The following is a 24,571-nucleotide window of genomic DNA, read 5'->3' on the forward strand; positions in this document are numbered from 1 at the left end:
AAACGGTTTCTTCTATTTTGTGGCTATTAAACTGCAATTTATTACTTCCAACTTTAATCAGGTACAACTGTTTATTTTCAATTAACTTTGTCAGTTTTATTTTAAGGGGATGGGTATGGGCATCCAACCAGTCACTGGTTTTCAGCATGTTTCACACGGGTCCTTGCCTTGTTTGGAGATTCTCTCCGATTTCGTTATCAAGCCATTTTTTAATTCTTCAACATTTTCAATCCTTCATCTCTATTTAAACGTCTGTGTGCTATTTATTATATCAATAAAAGTTTTAAAATGAAACGCGCGCCTAAAGTTTAGTTGGTAGCAGTATTTTTCGATAAAAACACAACGAGAAAAGAAACTGTTGTCGGCCCAATCAGTTCTTTTCATTTGGCCATATATCGCTAGTATTTGAACAATACTTGTTCATTCACAATGTCAGTATATGTATACTTTTATTTGGAATTCAATGATTTTACGTTCAACTATGTTTATTACATATATTTTGTAATATCCATCTTCGCCACATAGCGCTTTTACAGTACAACGTCAACTTTAAATTAAATGGTATAAATATATTGCATATAGCACTATATTTTTTGATAACTTTTAAGTTTGATGAAACTTTTAACGTCTCGAGTACTTATCAATTTAGGAAAACTAACGTTTACATGTCTGTCTCTCGAGGTTTCTTATGATTAAGGAGAAAATATAACTTACACAGCTCAAACTTCACTTCAACAGTTTAGCAAACTAGATTTAGGATTTAGGAGACAGATGCTTACTTGTCTGTTAATCTCGGTAATCAGATAAATGGTACACACGTGTATGCCGAAAATCGACATCTGATTGGATCATGACAGACGACGACTGGTTAGTTCGGCATGAGGTTTTAAAGTCAACTTCTTACCGGAGATTAACATTAATTTTGTGCTTGTTGACTTAACTCTTTCCAGACATTTAAATATGTCAGTGGGCGTCACGGCCGTCTTCTCAGCGAATAGGTTTGAATTTGAGTACTTACGATTGTCGCTGGAGAAGGAGATGCCGATGATCTTTGTACCTCTTGTTGCTGTTGCCACCACTTAACATTGGCTTGGGATGCCTATGCAAATATTTGACATACAAGGGGAAAATGATTTGAGAAATGTATGAGAGAAGGCCAGTTAATATCTAGTACGTAATATTCCCTGCTGCAAATGCCCACTCTTCTGAAGTTCTTCCGAAACCTACTAAGATCATCCACCAACACAAGTTCGTCTTATGTCATACTTGGTGGTCGGCTGATTTTAATATGTTGAACCGAAGTTTAAAGCAGATGAGAACCAGTTCCTTGTTGGTTTGGATAGCTCGTTCTGAGCTGCTGTAAGAATATTTCCATAGCAGTGGTCTCAGACTTTCGAAAAGATTTTTACATGACTCAACTTGCTAGTACTCTGGGTGAAATTGTCTGAGAAATATTCAAGTCCTGGCCGGCACTAAAACCCTGGACCTCTTTCATGTAAGAATCTACCACATCGCTTTAAAACTCAGCTCTATAGCAAGACGGTTTAAGCGCTCCAATAATCTCTACCCGACCCTAACGTGTGAACTGGAACAAATGTTGGTCAATTTCGTCCAAATTTTCTCTTACTTGTCCTTTATATTATTAGTTTACTAACTGGTACTGCCAGTTTAATATCACTCACAAAGAAACATTTGTTTGCATTTTAACAGCAGGCGAACAGCGATACCAATGAGCTTTGTCTAAAATTTAACAAAGATTTTAAGATTTTCGATAGGATAGAATTTCAGTTATTAGACTGAATATAACAATTAGAAACTATATACCTTCCTTTCAAACTTTACTGTGACTTTGGTCACTTTAATTCTTACACAAATTATAACTCATTGTATGATTGTTCGCAAACTCATTACATGCGAACAATCATACGCGGACGGCGGACGATGAGTGGCCACAATAGATAATTTTAAGCACTTTTCGCTCTAAAAACGAGACACGACAGTTTTGCTGCTATTCTATAATCAACCGAGCTATGCTATGTATTTTTGCCATTTGTCTTCATGTCATAATTCGAAGTCAAAACTATCTAATCAAAGGCAGTTTTACAGTGTCTCCCAGTCAAAAGATCTATTCTAAAGAAAATGCGACTCTACATTAATGTAACTGAACGATGTACCTGCACACATATAATATGTAAATAATACTATTGCTGCAATAAATCTAAATATATATACTTGTATTACATAATTACCTATACTTGTCTCTTTTAGTTCTGATTAGAACGGTCATTTACATTTGTTTTACGTTTTATGCAAATTTATAAGTTTGTAAAAATGAATGAGACGTTAATAAACTATAAAATCTAAATCTATAATATGTAAATAATACTATTGCTGCAATAAATCTAAATATATATACTTGTATTACATAATTACCTATACAGTCTGGTGACTGAAACCCTTCAGGACAGCTGCAATGGTCTGGAGACACACATGTTCCGCCGTTCGGACATGTAGTAGACCCATAACATAATGCTGCATAAAATAATTAGATTATAAAAAATATGTACAATTTAATTGGAAACATAAGGAGCTTAAACCAACCACCTGCACAATATACAGTTTGTTGTTAATGAAAATCTATATTTAGATATAACACGGGTACATTTGTAGGTAGCACTGTATTCGAATACCAGACACTCTCGAAATAATTTGAAACGTAACACGTCCCTATATACAATTTCAATGCAACACATGATGCTACGATGCTACAAACAAACCACATTACCAATCCAGCTAACCATTACCAAAACACATGATAACATGTTGATCTAAACAATATCACAAACATACAAATTAGACTAAAACGTGTGGCAAAACAATCTTCATCATATTCAGTATTTATGGAATTACTCTTTTGTACAACCTAATACATAGAGGATATTACATGAGTATCTTTTCATATTGAATTCATTAAACGAGTTTGATAAAATAATAAAATGTGAGGCTCTGCAGACGTGCAATTGTAGAATCAATTCTGTCTTGTGAGGGGCTATCCATCTTATTTGTGGTCGGTCATTGGCTTTATAAAAATGTCCACAAAAATGTCCTAAAGGAGACACTCCATTTATAAGCTCTGACGATGTGACCAAAATGAAAGGACTTAAACAGAGACTTTTATTTGATTGAGATGACATGTACACTTGCTGTCTTCAGTTGTAATGAATAAGCTGCAGTCATAATCAGGCCTGTCTGTTTGCTTAAGAATTGCAAAGCTGTTCTATACAACTATTGTTCGGCAAATGTAATATTCTTGATAAATGAACTAGGAGTTATTGATATTTTAGCGACTTTGCTGATTAGTTAAGCTTCGGGCCCAGATGAAATTGGCACATAACGTTAAAAGAATGTAAAAATACAATTTGTAAACCATTATGTATACGTCTTAATAGATTATTAACTGAATGTGAGTATCCGGACACGTGAAAATCAGCTACAGTCATGCCGATATATAATAAAGGCAAAAGAGATACATCCTTAAAATGCAGGCCTATTATTCTGATCAGTAGTGTCAATACATTATGGAAAGAGTTTAAACATTTTTATCATCATTTGTATTTAGACGATTTAATATATTTGAAGCAGTCGGGTGTCTTAACAGGTCACTCTATTATGTATCAACTTTATGTTCGTTCATGAAGTATAAAGTTTCTTGTTCTCGTCACAAAGGCGAAGACGCAAAACACGAAACAGCAGACATCAGCCACATGTATTGTTTATAATTAATTGTCAGAAGCATTTTCTCAGTAATATTGGATACATTTTTATGTAATTTTATAACTCGTTAGATGTAACACACCATTTTATTGCATTTTCAGTTCAATAGTGATCTGAATTAATTAGGCTGGTGGAGGACTTCGAGGAGTTTGCGAGACTGTTGCGTCATACAGCAGCCCAACCTAATGTGCAATATTTGTATAAGCTAGTACTTATAGTTTCAATCTGAATCCTTTTTGTTTTGGTTTGCTTTTTATATAGCATACGTGATCCTTTAAATGTGCGTTGATTTACAAGCTTTGTTAACTTCTCTGGTGTATCTTATTTTGCTTTGTCTTGTGTGTTTTATCTGACATGTTTTACGTCCCTACTACTTGTGCCATTCCCTATGAAATGCTTTTATGAGGGATGTGCATAAAAATGTTATCTCCATGCAACTGAATATACTTTCAAATTTGGTCTATGCTACTGCCATGAATTGTAAAGTTGTGATCACCATTTTACTTTTTGAGGGTTATAAATATGTGCACGAATTTTCAAAATGTGCGATATGTATGATATTTCATCACCTTTTCAAAATGTTGATATTCTATGGAGCCAAATTTATTTACTAAATTTGTTTGTCTTATTTTGTTCGGGAAAATAGCTCCATAGCTAGAGCTGACACGGTATGCTACTCCTTCACAACACAGGCTTCTTATATTTATATTGTTTTTCCTTTATATGATAGCAAAATGTGTTAAACGTCAAATAAACATATGGCATTAAAGAACATCTTCAAGGTGTTGGTAGATATATGTATTACATGATAATGTTTTCTTTACAATGTAACATTTATTATGTAAGTATTTTCGTTGAAATCGTTTTATATATGATAGGAGATAAGCTTGAAAACAATTAAATGAACTTACGTTGTGTACATTCTGGTTCTCCGGTATATCCTGGGCAGCATATCTCCCTAACACACGCTTGATTGCAGTTGTGTGAAATCGATCTAGAACAAACGTATCAAAGTGTGGTTTTAGAACTGCATAGAGTCTACAACCTCTCGCGCACGACATGATCAAATAAGGAAAACATACTTTTGCTCAACATATACTCACATGTTTTTGTTTTGACTTAACAAAAATTGCAAGTGAATATAATATTAACACACAAAACGTAAAAGTATCTGTAGCCGAGTTATTAAGGTCGATGACTTCAAATCACTTACCCCTCACCAATGTGGGAGAAAGCATTGCTGAGAGTTTCGTTAGGAACGCATTCGTTAGAATATTAAAGAGACAAATTGCGATCAACAAATATGCATTCATTAGCACGATGTCCTAAATAATGCACGATATATCACACGAATTCGTGTCTTGTTTCTTTTACATTTGACCCTTGCATAGGTTTCATGACGTAAACAAAACTCGGAATTTCTCCACGAAAAAACGTGCAGGTACTACGCAAGTATTTTCTTCATGGATAATCCATTATATTAATGACCAGCTTGTTATGTGCTTCCATCATTTGTTTCACTTTGTAAACACGTGATATTTGCTGCGTTTTACATTTGAACTGACCAATAGAATTGTAAATTTCGTGATGTCACGTGATGTTTACCATTTCACAGACCGCTATTTGTTAGAAACAGCATCTGTTAAGCCTCTTAATCAGGATGGTAAGTGGAATGTTGGCAAGTATGCACTGCTATGTACTCCTATGGCTAATTCTGCTAATCTGCTGGAGTTATTCTGCCTGGAGTTATTCTGCTCTTCTGCCGGAGATATTCTGCTATTCTGCTGGAATTATTATGCTAATCTGCTGGAGTTATTCTGACTGGAGTTATTCTGCTATTCTGCCGGAGATATTCTGCTATTCTGTTGGATCTTTTGTGCTGGTGTTATTCTGCTTTTCTGCTAGAGTTGTTATTCTGCCATTCTGCTGGAGTTGTTCGGTTATTCTGCTATTCTGCTGGAGTTATTATACTATTCTGCTGGAGTTGTTCTTCTATTCTGCTGGAGTTGTTTTGCTATTCTGCTAGAGTTATTCTGCTATTCTTCTGGAGTTATTCTGCTATTCTGCTGGAGTTATTCTGCTATTCTGCTGGAGTTATTCTGCACTCGTTGCAACTTTAAAGGTCTACTTAGAACTTTTGTTTAGTATATTTTGCATTTTTTAATATTTATCCGATAATTTGAATTATATTTTTCTATACTGTTCTATATATGCCCTACAAATAATCTTTGTGTTATTTGTGTTACATGATGAAATATTTTAAGGTAATCCGTATTATGTATTTTTCAGCCTGTAAAACACTTCTTATCTTTAGAAAATATCTATTCGATAATTTGAATCATGGGATAAAACTAAGTTTCCTAACAGCGAATTACATTGGTTCATAGAAAACCAATATGACTTCTTCATTTTCGTGTCTACGAATTGTGCATTTTGGGCTACCCTGTAAGTTTAATTACCGGTCCCGACTATAAAGAAGTTTAGATACACACATACAGTATGCAGTAGTCATGTGGACTATCAAGGAATCGCGAGTTCGAGCATGCGCTCAACCGACTAAGATTACTAGCAGTCATTTGGATGTGGCTTTTAATCCAGCTCCCGTGTAGGGCGCTCACACATAAAAGAACCAGAATGAGATTCTTGAATAAGAGCAGCCTCTGTATTTTGCACTAAATATCTTCTGAACGAGTTGCCGATGTAGGCATCCAGTGTCGACTATGAATAAACTCGGATACTAAAACACGTAACATATTATTCGTACGGAAGCATACCTTCTTTATGTTGTTTTCAATTATTTTTAGAGACTCAGTCTTTATAGCGTTGGAGACAATACAGAGGGGTTTTCTACCAAAAATTATTGTTTGGAATTAATTTCCGCCGTCTGCACGACTTGGTATAGGTATTGTGATCATTTCCGTCTAATGGTTTCATTTATTTCTGTTGATTGTAAAAATGTAATTGCATCAATTGCATCAATTGTCTAAATAAATTAATTTTTTATCCGACAGCCGTTCCGTCTGGAAATGTTGCTGAAAACTTACAATTTTAGCTTTTATTAAGCTAACAACATTTTATTTTTATTGAATAATTATAATACCAAAATCATAAAGCTGAATATTAGCACAAGTTTGGAAATATGTAACTCGGGCATAAAACTGGGGATGGTGACCAGTGAGAAAATGATCTCAGTACATCCGCTTCTAAAGTTTCTCCAACTGAATATTACATTTTTACTAATAACAATCACTACATGTACCATTTAATTATAAATTGACATATGGACACTAAAAATAACAACTGCTTATACCTGAAAACAATTATGTGTCACCATTACATGTATAATATTGTTCTATTCATTCCTGGGAAGTGTAACTAGACTTTGTTTTGTTTTGTTGCAATTGTGTGTATATATTTGCATGTATATAAAGGTAATCAACTATGGTTAAATCATTGAGAATCGTACTTCTACGTTAATGAGAAAATCATCCGGATGAAACTAGAATAGTGAACAGTAGTTTATATTGTTAGCAATAATATCAGCTTCTGTTCGTCCGCTTTCATATGATATAAAATAATAAATTTAGTCCGTGGTATTACTATAGATAACATAGTTTACCTCCAGCTACATGTATACAGCTTCATCTGAAATAGTAGTTATATTTCATAATAGAGTTCTAATACTCAAATTGTCATTTGGAACTTCCGCAGCATGACAGACAAACAAAATGCTGTCGTGACTAAAGATATTTGTATGTGACTTAATGACATTTTCAAGCACAGCTGTTTACATAAAATTTATTATGGTGTTCTACATTACAATTTCCTGTCTCAATACTTTCAAACTCATGCATATGAAGAAGTTAAAGATAACAATAACCTGAGATCGTGAAAACTACTGACACAATTGACAAGTCAAGATAAGGGTATGTTTAAAAGTTTCCTTTTTTCTACCTTTCAATTTGATGTCTTAAAATGGATCTCCTATGTGGTAACTTACATCTCAAGCATTATAAACTCGCTTGATTGTTAATTTACTGTCAGTTTCACTATCCGAGTCACATAATAATTCCTATTGTTTTAATTGCCTGATTAGAAATTACAACCATCAAGATGTTTTACATAGACAAAATGGACCATTTTAATATACTGAGAATATGTCTCCTGAGCAAATATAATTGTTGTAACATTTTAGTATCTGTGGCATTTCTCACGAAAGTCTAAAGTTTAGCCTTAAGTTTGATTTTAAGATGTCTTTAGGTATAACGTAAACTGTTTCGCAAAGCTAATTTACGCATGTCCTAAATAGTGGTTGTTTGAAAGAGAACTTAATATACCCCTATCTATTTTGAATGATGTCTAAGAAAATTCTAATTTATTTTCAAACAAATTATGATTTAATCATTTATTATGATACTGGAGCCATGAAGAACAAAGGCATTGTTTCGAAGTGCAGATTTTATCACATTTTATAGCGTATGAGCAAAGCAATGCACATTTAAATTTTGTAGCAAATAAATTTTTCTTAGTTATGAGAATTGAAATGGATATAAATAGATAAGCAATGCGACAATAAGCAGATTGTGAGGATTTATATATGCTTGAAGCAGGAAAGTGATAAACGTTTGTTTTTTGGTTCTACATGAGAAGAAAGAGAAAGAAGAGTAAAGATTCCCCACAGTGACAGTATCAGAGAAGAGAGATTAGGCATGGTACTTTATATTCAGCAAATTACTCAGTCTCAGCAGAACCTTCTACAAAATGGTCAAATATCAGCAAAACACGACATGATATGGAGGATTTCAACAGGCAAATTCAAACTTTGTAAATCAAAATCAACAAACATTCTCTCCACCTGTTTCTCGAACACTAGGTGACAACAACTAGACCTTGTTACATTAAACAGTCACAAACACCGAAGGCTCCAGTACAAAACATGAGTAGTGATCAGTACTAAGTTTCTATTGTAAAGAAATAAATCTGTCATAACTAAACTCTATACAATCAACCGTTAGCGGTATTACAAATCTAGACTGTCTGAATCAAAAAGCCAACGGTCTCGAAACAGAAATGTCGGAAATTTAGATAAGCCGTACTCAGGACAGTAGTTGTATAGAAGGTATATAACTAAAAGAGCTCAATACAATCATGTTGAAACTTAAAAAGGCTATAACATGAGCAATATAAAAGGACGAGATCACAGACTTGAAAGGGAAAAGCACTGGTGATAACCTGCTTTTCTTTTCTTTGCTATTGGTTTTACGGCGCACAAATACAGTACAGATTATACGGCGCAAAACAGGACTAACCTTTATATCTGGAATCATAGAGGTACAGCAAAACTTGGCAAGTCAGAGGTTCATATTCATATCATAAAAGAACCACATGGGGACTGCTATTCTTTGGGATTAAAGAAGAGAAGAGAGAAAAGGACTTCTATCATGTAAATAAGGCTCTGTTTTTTATAGAAGAAAAGTTAGGACATGCAAACGCAGCCATAGATGTCAAATTTAATTGGGCTCACATAATAGAAATCTACTAATCTGCAAGGATAGGACCCGTACTCGCAAAGTTTGCCTGTTTACCAGATAGGCGAGCATGGACGCTAAGATATTAAGTAGGTCCTATGACATTAGTCAGAAGTTTCCAATTGAAGTGATGGAACGCCGACGAAAACTGATTCGGTTATGCTGGACTCAAGGAAGGCTGGCAAAAAACTATTGGTAGCGGACAAGTTGTACATCGATGGTCTCTTATACAGGGATGAGACGGCTTCCGGTTTTGGCTAGGAGCGATACAGGGCAGAGATCTGTTGTATAACTTGGACCATTAAATGACCCGCGCAAAGACAAAAAGAGCTAACACTGATTTTACAGACTTTTTACAGAATACGATGTCGTATTTCTAAGTAAAAAGGACCTCGGACATTTTCCTTTTCAGATTGCCTATCCACTTAAGTAAAACCTGACCTAGGTCTAGACTTCTGAAATTGCATAGTAAAGATACTTAAAGACCATTTCTTGATATATTCGACTAAATTTTACAAGTTTGTGAACAAAAAAAGAAGACTTTGTAGACATATCTCATTCTCATTTCTATAAAGTATGAACATTAATCCCCCCGCCCCCTCCCCAGTGACGCAACAAAATATTTCACATCCATTTGTAAGTAATTATTATATACGTATGCTGCAAAAAATGGTATTTGGTCCGAAATGCTAGTAAGGACCGCCAAAGAACTAACAACGACGCCCCAAGAATATCTACATAGATGTTGATTACTACATGTACATGTATTGTTATGTTGTTTTATTCTTTTTTGGTATTGGAGTAACAGAAAGCATATTTAAATGTTTGTTAGGCATTAAAAATATAAGCTTAATGTGCATGTCTTTGTGGTGTAGGCTATGATCAATGCATCAGTTATCATGGGAACTCGGTTGGAAAGAACTGAAGTACAGCTGAGTGACCAAAAGTTTTGTTCAACTTTTATTTTTTGCTTTTCAGTTATTTTAAAAATGTTAATAAACTCCTAAAATATGAAAAAAATGGTATCCGCAAATGTTGAAAATCTGGTTTCCTGGCGTTGCCGCGTTTCTTGTTTTCAAATACCAGACAATATTTACATACATTGCAACTTAACAATAACCAACACACAATCTAAATGACATAGAATTATTTTGAGTGTTAGAAACTGGTGTTGTTTTCAATTAAACTAGAGGAATTGTATATGTATGTAGGGATACAAATTCAAAGATTGGGACAAAATCTGATTTTATAAATTATGATGTACCGTTACAAGATTTTGAAATTTTGATTCATTTATACCGCGGACGACGACAACTCAACCCTGTTTGGGGAAACATTACTTTACCTTTGTAAATCAACGGATAGTCGCATTGTAAACGGATGATTAGATATGAACGCTAATCACGATAAATAGACATGTAATGCGTATAACGGGAACAGCATAGTAGACTATTTAATAACTAAAGCATGCAACTTCAAAAAAAAAAAATTCTACGAATTATGTCAATGATTTAACTATTCACTATCTATGGAAATGGACATGTTGAAAACTTTCACCCAAACTGTGGGCCAGTAGCTTTAATATGTTTGAGTCTGTTTTTCGCACTAGACTTATAGACATGTATATAAAGAATAGGAGACAAGATATTGGTTCAAGATTTTCTTTGTTTTTTAATATATAGAGGTAAAACAAGATTCTTAAATGTGATAATATATTAACAAACTGAAGTGTCAAAGTTTAAGAAATACTTTAGCTGAATTACATTTATCTTTGCACCAGCTTTCTAATTTTTGTACTATTTACATTACTGTGTGTATGTATGATTTTGTTTGTATGTAGTTAAATATTATTATATAAGTAAAATAAATAAACGTTCTGTTCTGCTCTGTATCACTTACAACAATTAAGATTAAAACAATATCTCGTACAAATCGTATACCCTCATGTTCCAATGCTCTTTCTATTATTTGTAGCTCAAAAGGTGATAAATTGTTATGTACACTTGGCGTTGGTAATACTGGGTTTTGTCTTTAGTTAAACAAAGGTTACATGCTCAGTTAAGGCAGAATTGGCACGAGAGACAAGAAACTTCCAGTAAGCATTATGTTACAAAAAGATCTTGAATTGTATGTTAAGAGTTTCTTCTCATAGACTGCAGATAGAAGCATGTCGTTGACCAGAAGTTACACCATTAATTGAAAGAATATGATATTGTCATGTTTGTAACGTCTTAGAAAACGAGTATAATTTTATAATGGTAAAATGTTCAATTAAATGAGACCCAGATATATACATGTACCATCAAAATATAAGCGAAAAATGTGCAGCTTTATTAAAGACTGAAAACCAAATGATTATAAGAAAACTTGAAACTTTTGTATACAATGTCACTGTTGGATAATTCTACATGTTAGTCACCTTTCAATTTGTTTAAGGTGACGTAAAACTGGAATATTGTACACATAGGATTATTGTGTAACAAATTATCAGGCTATATATACTTAATTACATGTACAAAAAGATCATATAAGTTAAATTGTTTTAAGCTGTCTGTAATTTTTTTCATTGTCGTAAACTACAACAATTACTTGTTTATGACACATGTATCCACAAAATCAGTATACGTGTATTGATGGTTATTGGTCACCACAGAGTTTTGTATATGTTAAAGGCTCCTTAGTCTAATAGGTTCATATGAAGTAAAGTTGTTCAAATAATGTAAATGATAATGTCAGTAATTTAGGGAAAAACTACCAAAACTATTTTATGTGAAATAAAACAGCTATAAAATAGAGAATTTTATATCACTTACCTACTTACTCGAAAATATTCAAATCTTCTGCATTATTCTTTGTATCTTTTACTCATGATAAGATATTCACTGGAGTTTGTTTACCTAATATGTTTATAGCTCATGTTACAAAACTTTATTTAGTCTTTAACAACGGTTATTTCATATACATGAATAAAGCAAAGATATGATTAGGTTAAGCTCGGTTTTATATACCCATGGCATTGTTATTGTATGCTCGTTATTGTTATTCGATGTTATGTTATTTATACTGTACACTTTGTTATTATCCTTTTATATTTCGATATTCTTATTGTGTGTTTGTAGTAATGTTCAATGTTTCCTTACGCTTTTTGTTAAAAAGTCATCATTGTTATTCTGTATTTTGCTACTGTTTACTGTATGTTTGTTATTCGATGTTTTATTATTCTTATTGTAAAAGTCGGGATCCTTTTTCTATATTTCTTGAAAGAGTTATATCATTAAATTGAAACGTTTTCATAAGTAGGCGTCGTGAAACGGCCCCTGTTGTTCGTATAAATCCGAAAATATTCCATCTTTGGCTGAATCTTAAAATTAGACATCTACCTGTATTTACTACAGCGTCCCCAACCGAACGTTCCACAGGACGTGTAATACCGCTCAGCACTGTAACATTTTCCGTTGCAGGTGTACGTCTGTGTGCATACATTAGCATCCGCGATGCCATGAAAAGAAGAGAATAATCATATATACATTAATATTACAAAAACAAATTAAAACAGATACCAAATATCAATATTCATTAATCAATATTATATAAGCTCATATCTTTAGAGCCTAACAAATTTAAACTTTCCCTTTCTTCAGCAAATTTAAAGCAAGGGAAAATATATGTTCCAAAAGTAGCATGGGCTATATTTTAGGTATTATGCTAACGTCATGTTTAGATCTGAATGGCTTAACAAAACTGTACCAGTCACAAGACAAAAGCTGATAGAGGTAAACAGTTTATCAAGAATGAAGCGGAATACAATTGATGGACGTGTATGTGTTATTTGATATTAGAAGACTGGGATTTGATGTAAGAAAAGTATCTGGTCAGATTTTGTGCATAATGCCAGTCGTTTAAAACTGATGTCCAAAATACTTTTTTCAAGGAAAAAACCATAAGATTTGGGATAGAGCAGCGAAAAACTGAAAATGATTGTAACGGTCAAACCAATATGGAAATATTATGTTCAAGTATCTCCTAGGTCATACCATGAAAGAATGCACATTATATGGTTAAATTCGTGATAGGGAACGCAGATCTAGCCGTATCCACACAATGGAGGTCAACGGGAAAGGTAATAGCGATATCTGGCCTAAATACACAACTGAAATACACGGTTATACGAGAGAAAGAAAATAACTTTAAGAATTAAAAATCCATCGATGAATTCTCATTGAAAAGACCGATCGCGGTAATATAATTAAATATGTGTATCCTAATATTTCGGGTTCAGGGAATATATTTTTTTTATTACCTCGACTAAATGTTGTTTTTATTTTCTGGTCTTTTGGGAACGATGGAGTGCAATTAATCTAAAACATTAATTGTAAAAGGTGTCCGTTTAAGCCAGGGCTAGGGGGCGCGATGGGTCTTGAATATGTCATTATCTTTTATGAACCTGCTATCAGTTTGATTGTTCCAAAGTGTGTTCTTTAAAGATTATATACTCTACCAAATGTTCACATGAACTTAAAATTGCTTTGCTGCATTACAATTGTATTATATGTTTTATTTATGTAATTTAGTTATCACTGTAAATGGCGAGTTTCGTTTCAAACACGTGTTGAATGACCACATGTTCACAGGGCTGTTGGTAATCAAAGCTGGAAAGACGCCATATGATTTATAATTGTGTCGATGCGACGTTAAACCCAACAAAAAGGTAATATAAATTGAAGAAATATATAAATGTCTCAGAAAAGGCACGAATACCCACAAGGTTTATGTTTTCTTTCTGCTGTTTATGATATATCTTACTTAAACAGTTAAAAAGGAAAACGGTTGTTCATTCAAAACAGATATGATACAAAATGTGAATTTGTTTGCATTTCAAGTGGTTTTATTGAAAAGTAATTCAAAAGAACATTTATTAAAACTTTGTATATATAAATGATAGTCCTATCAAACTTTGCTAGAAATTGTATTTTTGTCCTGTGGTAAAAACATATTTACACATGTATTTTTGCAAAATATTCTTAACACTGAGTTGAATAAAATCAACATTTTACATCGATATTTACATTGACTGATACTAGATTTTACTGGTTTTGTTATTTCTCATAGTCTAATATGAATTTTATATCAGATTCAGTGTACAACAACAACAACAACAACAACAACAACAATAATTACTTTTATTTAAGTCAGGTCACATAATGTAACAGTATGACTGAATAAAGTAAATAAAGTGTGGTTTTTTCTTAGCAATAATACAATTAGATAGTTTTCTGTAATGAACATGGGGACAGTTATTTTGTCATCAACAAAGCATATTGTTAATGTATACAGATAGATGGAACTATTTTGCAAATAAATACAGCCTAATCGCCTTAAAATTACAGATAATAACAGATGTCAAAAATGTTAAGTTAAGAGAAAGGTAAAAGAAAAATAATAGTGTCAATTCCTCACTAAAATACAGGTACTATTAGTTACACTGCTTGTTGGTGACAGGATACGGGATATACGCTGTCGAGGAAATCTCGAGCCTGATATGGATTTTTCGAGACAGCGTATATCCCTGATCCTGTCACCATTAAGCAGTGCAACGATTTTATCTTGCCGACTACCTTTTACATCCTCGCTGTAATTGACGTATTTTTTTTTATTAATACAACCACTTACATTACAGTGCAGACTGGAATCCTGCAATATTCTCTGGTCATCATGCTTTGATTATAGTTGATTAACACCAGCCATAAAATGCGAAATGAACTGTATTTTGATTGAAACACAAAACACAGAAGCTCATTTATACAGGTTATGAACTGGTTTTGAAAAACTTCCGTCCTTTCGAAAAATCATCAGATTACACGATGTCAGAAATGTCTTAAAACTTCTTCGGCTTTCGTCCCGTTTCCTGTTATTCCTTTATCTTGCAGGTAGATTAAATGACTGATGTCTTAGAAATGTGTTAATTTGTTAGCTTTACGATGATTTAACTAAAACAACATTTCAACCTGGCAGTCGCGGCCGTCCCATACATGTTCTTCTATTTCCACTAACTAAATTTTTTATTTCGGAAACGATATCTATAGCTGGAGCTTATAATCTGACTTGATTCAATTACGCTAGCGATGCGGCAGCCATTTTGCTTTTAATCAAAATTCATATCTGAAATGTACTTGCACGTGGAGACAGGATATATTCCATATCCTGTCTCCACGTGACGTTTATTGACCAATAGAATTGCAAGAATATTGTAGGAGGCAAGATGAATAGCAATATTGAATACACATGCGCAGACAGAATTTAATGGACCATGCAAAAATACGGTCAGTTATCGTGGGAAAAAGATCTGCTACCCTACTACGATAGTACTTTTGCAGGAAAATCTCGCTTACTGCGGAGATTATGAATGACATTCTCGGTAGGGAATGAAATAGAACAAAAAGTGTGTCAAGGGACTTTTTTCATGGGAATGGTTTATGAAAGGAAAACTGCTAATTCTTTGAAGACAATATTCTTAATTTGGATTACATACATAATTTTGTTCGGGTGAGTTGAAAAATAAATACACTTTCATTTTTCTATTCTATCTAACTTTCATTTTAAAGTGATGCATAATACAACGTACAAATAATGTTATATTTCTAAGGAGATGTAAGTGTCCTGTTGAAAGCAATTCCTTAAATTTCAAAGTATTCGGCCTTCTGCAGTAATAACTTGGTATATAGCTTTTTCTTTGGATGCAAAAGAATGGGTATACAAAGAGGTAGTGAAACTCATCGCCAACTTTATTAAGAATGCACAAATTACATTTACGGGCTTCATATGGGAGGTTTGAGTTACGCCACCGTCCCGTTTCTACAGGAAACCTATGATTTCCTGTCCTAAAATGAAGAAGTGAGTAACGGAGACTGTCTGGCAGTATACTTAAATATGATTCAAATCTAATTTTTCTTAACATTTTTTTCAGTATGAGTCAAATTTATTGTTCTCTGGTGTCCAAATATATGTTTTACCAGTTTGATTTAAAACATTTTAATACAATTTAACCATTTGTAGTTAGTAGCAGAATTCAGCATATTTTCATAACATATTCGAGAAATTTTATCGGAGCTACCTGTCAATAGTTTGCACCAGTAGCCAGTCATTATTGTTTTGACAATAATTTCAAGTGGATACCGACCCAACTCCCCGTACAACATATAGAGTGGCGTGCTCTTTTTACTTTTTGTAATTTTTCTAAGAAAATCTTTATGTATTTTTTCGATCAAAACCAGATTTTCAAAACCCCAATTTTCGCAGTAGAAGATATTAACTCCTTCAACCCCAACTGCGAACCAGCTGTCAAATAACTGCGAACAGAACTGAATAAAACTTATCTTGATTCAGAGATACTGCCATAGAGAGATTTGTCAAATCTAAATGTATGACATCATTAGGAAAAATCGAGATTATACTAATTAATAGTGTAAATTATATTTAATTATTTTTTCCTATAGCGTAAATGTTTCTATTTCATTTGGCATTGAACTGTAAATGATACAACAAACTATATTTTCGTTGAGTCTGACATTGTTATTATAGATAGCTCATCTTAACAGAGGTTTGATGTTCAAAAGTAATCAATATATTTGGAGAAAGGGTTAATAGTTCCTACTACAACTTTTAAGTTCAGTATAATAATGCATAATATATGCATTTCCATAAATAAATTAAAAACTAACGGAAAGCACGTTACAGATAATGATGATAAAGTAGGTAAAATACATTTTCTACTATTTCATGAGTATATTTTTATTTTTAAATAAATGGACGGGTATCTTAAGAAGAAAGAAAAGGATAGTTTGATTATTCCTGAAATTTCATATAAACTCAGCTTAAAAAGTCACAGCTATAGTCTCTTTTCAATTTCTTGGTGAAGTCCTCAATTCTATTGTAACTTGCATTTTGTAAAAATATAGACTTATTGACATGTTATCTTGCGCACAATACCCCTAATTGTCACGAATTAATGGCCCAAAAGACTATACCATCTCAGTTTCTTAGAAATAATGAAAACTTAACATTCTTCATATCTTTTACCAGTTTTCAGATTTTTTTTCTTATCATTGAATGTAAGATATGCATTTAATCAAACTACGTGTATGTGTAAATGAAGGTTATAGTCACTAATGAATTACTGACCAAATACAAAGCTTCGGTGTATGATAGGAGTCGCATGTAGTCAAAAACTAGATGTGTGTCCGTAGGACACAGGTGCCCCCACCCGTCACTGTACATGGTTTTATGACTCAATGTTAAACATTTTAAAGATATTTAAAAACTTTACGTGTATTTTTCACTTAGTGAAGGGCCATAACTCTGGCCTAGCTGAGTAAAATCCCAAACAGAACATCCGATGCAAAACTTCATAGGCTATAAAACAATCCTCTAATGTTTATGACTCTATGTCAAGATCATTTTGACATGCATGCAGTACAAACTTTTATTTTCTACTAAGTCAAGGACCATAGGTCTGGTCTTGCAAAGTGTAAAAAAACTCAAGTGCACAAATTCACATGTTCGATAATATTCCTACATGATTTCATGATTTTAGGTAATTTTATGTTTTATGACTCTAAGTCAAATACTTTTTTGAGATACATGTGACACAAACTTGTATCCCATTTATGCATATTTTTGACAATCAAGGGCCATACCTCTGGGCCGACTGGTAAAAATCCGGAAAAAAATCCAATGTGCACAACTTTATATGCTGAATGATATTCCTGTGATGTTTCATGACCCTATGTCATATACTTTTGAGATATTTCCGACACAACTTTTATGCCTTTTATGCGTATTTTTATTAAGTCAATGGCCATAACTGTTGTCAGACTGAGTGATATCTCTAGAACTCTAACAAAACACCAGATGCACAACTTTACACGCTGAAAAATATTCCTGTAATTTGTTTCATAATACTGTGTCAAATACTTTTTGAGATGCATTCGATACAAACTTAAGCCCTTTTTATGCCTATTTTTTAAGTCAAGAGCCATAACTCTGGGCTGACTGTGTGGGATCCAAATTAAAACCCTGGTGCACTGCTTCCCATGATGAATAACAATCTTGTGAGGTTTGATGACTCCTGGTCAAACATTTTTTTCGATATAAACCATACAATTAGGACGGAAGGACGGACGGACAGACGGACAAGGACAACTCTAAGTGCCCCCCCCCCCCCCCAACCACCACCACAAAAAGTAGGGGGACCACAAAAAGCGTTGTGATATGAAGGAAGCAGCGTAAACCTTTTCATCAAGGTAACCTCTTATAAAGATTAAATATGCATCATGTAACTTGCCTTAAAAGCTTAACAGAAATAAAGATAACATTGACAAAAATGTATTTGCAGTTTTTTGCATAGTATGGCCTGAAGTAAAATTCTAATTTGAAATCATGTGTTTTTGATAAAACATGTGAAATTTATATCATTAAGATACGCGTTTTTCATAGACATGTACTAATTATCGCACTGGGCATATCACTTTCTAGTAGACATTTGCAAATTAAGACGAAGTGGAGTGTGGACACCTAAGACGATTAATATTTCAAGGGGACCATCTCAACATGATTAAGTTATATTATGTGCGGTAGGAAAAACGTGTCCATAATGTAGATAATGTTTGACTTATTATGCCACCACTTTGCTGTGGTGGGATATACATTTGGCTTTGTCCTTCTGTCTGTCCGTTTTTCATTCAGGGAAAATATGTTACTCATATCGCCAAAAAGGTTTGACTTACCGTCATTACACTTTACAGAAATAATATTCAACATTAGAAATTTTGCATGTAAAACAAAGTAGTCGGAGTGAGCTAGTGTGATCGCACTGTGTCCGTTGTCCACCGTCGTCAACCAACGGAAATTGTTCAGCTTTGAACAATCCAGAGATCACAGCTGTGGTCCAATTGTATTGCAACTTTGTCAGAATATTTGTTTTAACAAACTGTCGGACGAGTTTGAAACTGGGTTAAAAGTAGGCCATAAAATATCTATATTGGTAACAAAGGTTTTCTATGATTTAACATAGGGACCTAGTTTTCAATCCCATATAACGCCGTGTTTAAATTAATACAGTCTGCACGAAGACAAATATTCTTACTAAATTGCAAATAGATTAAATAGAAAATATTGCCTCAATAGCGCTAAGAAAATTTTCTATAATGACATAGTTATTGACCAAAGATTGCAGAGTTTTAAACTTGGCCACGATTTTATAAAAAGACAAACTTTCTTACAAATTGTTATGTAGATCAGGTAGAAAATGGGCATTAAGAGTGTTATGAATGTTTTTCTATAATATGACATAGTGACCTAGCTTTATATTCTTTAAATTTATTCAACCATTTATAAAGAGAAAAGTTTGATGTACAAAATAAGTCATCTAAATTATTAAGAATGTTTTTTTCTATGAGTTAACTTACTGACTTACCATAAAAGACAGATGACCAAGTTTCAAACTTTACCTAGATTTGATTAAGACAAGCATCACGGCTATGTTTCATACAGGTCAGGTAAACAATTTAGTCTCTAGAGTGTTAGCAAGGTTTTTCAATTATTTGGCTTAGTGACCTAGGTCTTGACCAAATTTCAAAATTAACCTACATTTGATAAAGGCAAACATTTTGATCCTGTTTTATAAGATCCAGTTAAAAATATTTCCTCCAGACTATGAACAATGTTTTTCTTCTATGTTACAAACTTCTGACCTAGTTTTTAACCCCAGATAATCCAGTTTCTCTCTAAATTTTATAACTTCAAATATTCTAACCAGGTTTTAGAAAGATCGAATATAAATCATGGCCTCAAGTTTCTTTTTCTATAACTTAACCTGATGACATTAAATTTTAAACCTAAATGATCAAGATTCAAATTTGATATAGATTTTATTTGTATAAAGGCAAAGATTCTGACCAGGTCTTGTTAAAATAAATCTAGAGTCTTAACATGGTTTTCTACGACTTGACCTAGTTACCTTGTGTTTGATTTAAAAATGACCTAGCTTCGAAATCTGCTGAGAGTTTCTTAACGCAAACTTTCTAAGTTTCATTACAATTAAGATTAAATTATAATCTGTAGAGCGTTAACAGTGAAATTGTAATGGACGGACGAAGACAGACGGACGGACACAGAGCTACCACTTTGAGCAATCTGTGCTCAAGTCCCGTTTGCCCGAAAATGCTTAAGTTTGTAAATTGATTTAAGAACATTAATTTGCTCAAGTCAAACGTACATAAGTCAATTAACAAAGAATGTTCATGAAAATGGGTTCGCCACCCCTAAGTAATATTAATTGTTCGAGGAGTAGGTCTACATGGTGTTTATAAAGCTGTGAGGAATTCGTAAACAGAGTGAGTGTAGCGAGAGAGGTTTTCAAATCTCCTCATAGACATAAACACAATGCATAACTATTCCGAGAATGGCAACTGACATGCTCCTTTGTTTTAACAGTCCAGATTGGTTTCGGGTTTATGAAACGTTCGTTGTATTATATGCATGATTGAAACCAAATTAATAAAGGAAAGAACACCATCACGTGCTAGACGTTGTCGGGTAATATGTAATATTACAAAATGCCCAACTTGTTACGCACCTGTATATATGCTTGCCGGCAATAAGGACATGGCATTTATACTGCATGAAAAAAAAATCGTGCACATCTGGTAAGCATTTGGACGATTATAGTCTTTTTCTGAAATCAGCAATTTGTGTCTTTTCAGTTTTTAGTTAATCAGGATTTGATTCAGATGCTAAGAAACAGTAAATTTATTTATGCTCTTAGTTCCATATATAGCAAAATTATTTATATAGTTAGTTGATTTAACAAGCATTGAAAGTCAGTAGTTGTCGTTTTAGTTTTATAAAAGATACTTTGTTGCAACATATTTCATTATCCTATTAGTTAATTGCATATTTTGTAATAGCCCTGAACATGTGAACATTGAAATCATATGTCGTCTATTCTGATGGTTTAAAAAGGCAAATTTCTACAACACAGTTATAATGATTATTACGTTATTTTCAGTTTTCATAAATATATCTTACAATTGCTGCAAGGTTGTAGAAAAAAATACAGTAGAAAATCAAATAATTACACCAAATTAAATCCTGAGTGTAATGCCCATGGTCCGAGAACTCACGGACTTTTACTGCAACAATTGAGGCCAAACGAAATTTATACATTTTTGGAAACAATATTTCATATCCTGCATGAAAACCCATTTCTTAAGTGTCAAAGCCGTGCCTATCTATATTTTGTTCACTTATGTTTGTGATAGGGGAGGTAAAACTCACTTGTAAAACTATAAGGGGGAAGGGTAAAGTTTACGTCTACCAGTTTTTTTCACTGATTAATTACAGTAACTATCTGATTGTCAGTAAATGTATATATGTCCAACAATGACAGCAATAAAAAAATTCATCGAAAAGAACTGAAGGGCAAACTGGATATTCAAGGTCAAGGGTCAGATTCATGTAAAAACCACAAAAATTGGCATGTTTGAAATTTATTTTTATTCTTAAAAATAGTTTGTTATCTTAAGTCACTTATCTTTATTAACGTAATGTGTGTATATCAGCCAAAATCAGAAATGCAAATTTTATTGCAAAACGTCAAGGTCAACCCTGATAATTGAAGGTCAAAATTCATTTTTATGCAAAAATGTGAAAATTATTACCTTAACTTTTTCTAATTTGTTTAATAAGTTTTCACGTTATTAGTCACTGAAGTTAATTCGTTTTAATATTTGTATGTCAGGCAAAGTCAGCAGTGCAGATGTAACCCTAAAACTGCCAAGAGTAAAGCTAATATCAAGGGTCAAAGGTCAAATTTGTTTGAAAAAATCGCATGAATAGCTTCCTGTTTGAAAAAAAAACAGATATGTATTAATCATTATAAGTAATTGCTCGTGATTTATTTTAATGTATGTACGTCTCACAATGTCAGTAATAAAGATATCGTCTAAAATCAGACAAGTTCAAATGAGCCGTGCCATGGGAAAACCAACATAGTGGCTTTGCGACCAGCATGGATCCAGACCAGCCTGCGCATCCGCGCAGTCTGGTCAGGCTCCATGCTGTTCGCTTTTAAAGCCTATTGGAATTGGAGAAACTATTAGCGAACAGCATGGATCCTGACCAGACTGCGCGGATGCGCAGGCTGGTCTGGATCCATGCTGGTCGCAAAGCCACTATGTTGGTTTTCCCATGGCACGGCTCAAATGTAATATTAAGGGTCAAAGGTCATTTTCAAGTGAAAGAATGAAAAAAATAGCTCTTTAACTTTTCTCTTTATTAACAATATCTTGTCGATATTATGATATCAGTTCATTTTAATGTATAAATGTAAGGCAATGCCTGGTATGCACATATAATTTCAAAATATTCAAGGTCAATCATAATATGAAAGGTCAAAGGTCAAAAAGTGAGTAAAATGTTGCAATAATATCACCTATTTGTAATATTTTTTATTGTTTAAAACTATTTGTTTTGTCATTTCAGTAACTGATCGTTGTTCATTTTACTGTATATATGTCAAACGATGTCATGGAAGAGAAAATATGTCAAGGTCAAACCTGGTATTAAAGATCAGGGGTCATTTTTGTGTAAAAGATTAAAATGTAGCATACTTACTCATTACTTTGTTCAAAAATAGCTTGTTGTTATAATTCACTTTTAGCAATTTATTTTAATGTAAACATGTCATCACTTCCAGCATAGTGAACTGCTTTTTCCGCTGATCCATTGGTATATGCTTGGATCCAAGAGTGTGCTGGATAGCGGTCATGATCATTTCTAGCGTAAAAGATTGTTGGTGGGCCTGATGTTGTTTTCCCTATTCTTCTACTCCTGGCACCTCCAATCTGATCTTTGGAGCACATTGTCTAGGAACCCATTCATCGGGCACAAGCGGCTCTGCCTCTGTGTCCAGTATTGCTGTTTTTCCTTTCTGCAGTCCTTTGACGATATGGTTGAATCTCTGTCGTTTCAGTCTGTTCTTAGTTCTGCTCTCGAGTTTCGAATGGGTGTGATGGTAGTCTCTTTGCTTTCTCTGCCTGCACAAGGGCTTTGTACTCTCGTCTTGTCTCTAATGGCTCAATGTTGGATGTCGTTTTCATTTCTTTTACTGGAGTTGTTTTCGTTGCTCCGAGAATTATCCCCAGACCTGAATTTTGAACCTTGTCCAGTTTCTTAACTGGTTTTGGAAGCAGTTACCCATGAGGTGGATGCGTACTATGCTATCGGCCTTACGGTGCCTGTGTAGACTTCTCATAGGATCTTTTCATTTCCTCTCCATCTTGTTCAAGCCATTTTTTCATAATGGCAAGTTTCTTGAAGACCCTCTCCTTTGACCTTTAATGTCAGGTTTGACAATGACTGATTTTTCATAATTAAGGAAGAATGATATCACCTGTTATATATACTTTAAAATGAATAATGATCAGTTACTAGTGTTGACAAAAATACCCTAAAACAATAAAGAAAAATCATTGCAAAAATGCTGTTTTTTGCAAATTTTCACACAAATTTGACCTTTGACCTTTGATAAAAAGGGCTGGCTTTGACTTATTAGGATAAAACCTACATTGCTGACCTTGCTTGACATATATACATTAAAATAAATTTCTAACAGTGAATTATAACAACAGGTTATTTTTGAAGAATGCAATGAGTAAGTATGCTACATTTTGATCTTTTACACAAAAATGACCCCTGACCCTTAATACCAGGTTAGACCTTGACTTATTGTCTATTCCATGACATCGTTTGACATATATACAGTATAATGAACAACGATCAGTTACTGAAATGACAAAACAAATAGTTTTAAACAATAAAAATTATTACAAATAGGTGATATTATTGCAGCATTTTTCTCCCTTTTTGACCTTTGACCTTTCATATTATGGTTGAACTTGAATGTTTTGAAATTTCATGTGCATACTAGACATGGCCTAACATTTGTACATTAAAATGAACTCATATCATTGACTAGATTGACAAGATATTGTTAATAAAGAGAAAAGTTAAAGAGCTATTTTTTCATTCTTTTACTTGAAAATGACCTTTGTCCCTTAATATTATCTTTGAACTTGTCTGATTTTAGACGATATATTTATTATTGACATTGTGAGACATATATACATTGAAATAAACCACGAGCAATTACTTATAATGATTAAAATATATCTGTTATATTTTAAACAGGAAGCTATTCATGCGATTTTTTC

At 33.3% G+C, this 24,571-nt stretch overlaps 1 protein-coding gene across 1 annotated transcript in view; it reads right to left on the reverse strand.

The window, feature by feature from the left end:
- Positions 1-12,801, reverse strand: part of LOC128552082 (uncharacterized) — a 45,781-nt gene extending 32,980 nt beyond the window's left edge. Inside the window, exons 1-3 of the mRNA XM_053533086.1 lie at positions 12,683-12,801; positions 4,686-4,768; positions 2,434-2,532 (exon numbers count right to left, since the gene is read on the reverse strand). The gene's annotated coding sequence lies outside the window, so the exon portion shown is untranslated. The remainder of the gene's footprint in view (positions 1-2,433; positions 2,533-4,685; positions 4,769-12,682) is intronic.
- Between the last annotated feature and the right edge of the window lie 11,770 nt (positions 12,802-24,571).

This window comes from Mercenaria mercenaria, unplaced genomic scaffold, assembly GCF_021730395.1.
Source record: "Mercenaria mercenaria strain notata unplaced genomic scaffold, MADL_Memer_1 contig_2017, whole genome shotgun sequence".
Classification (NCBI taxonomy): domain Eukaryota; kingdom Metazoa; phylum Mollusca; class Bivalvia; order Venerida; family Veneridae; genus Mercenaria; species Mercenaria mercenaria.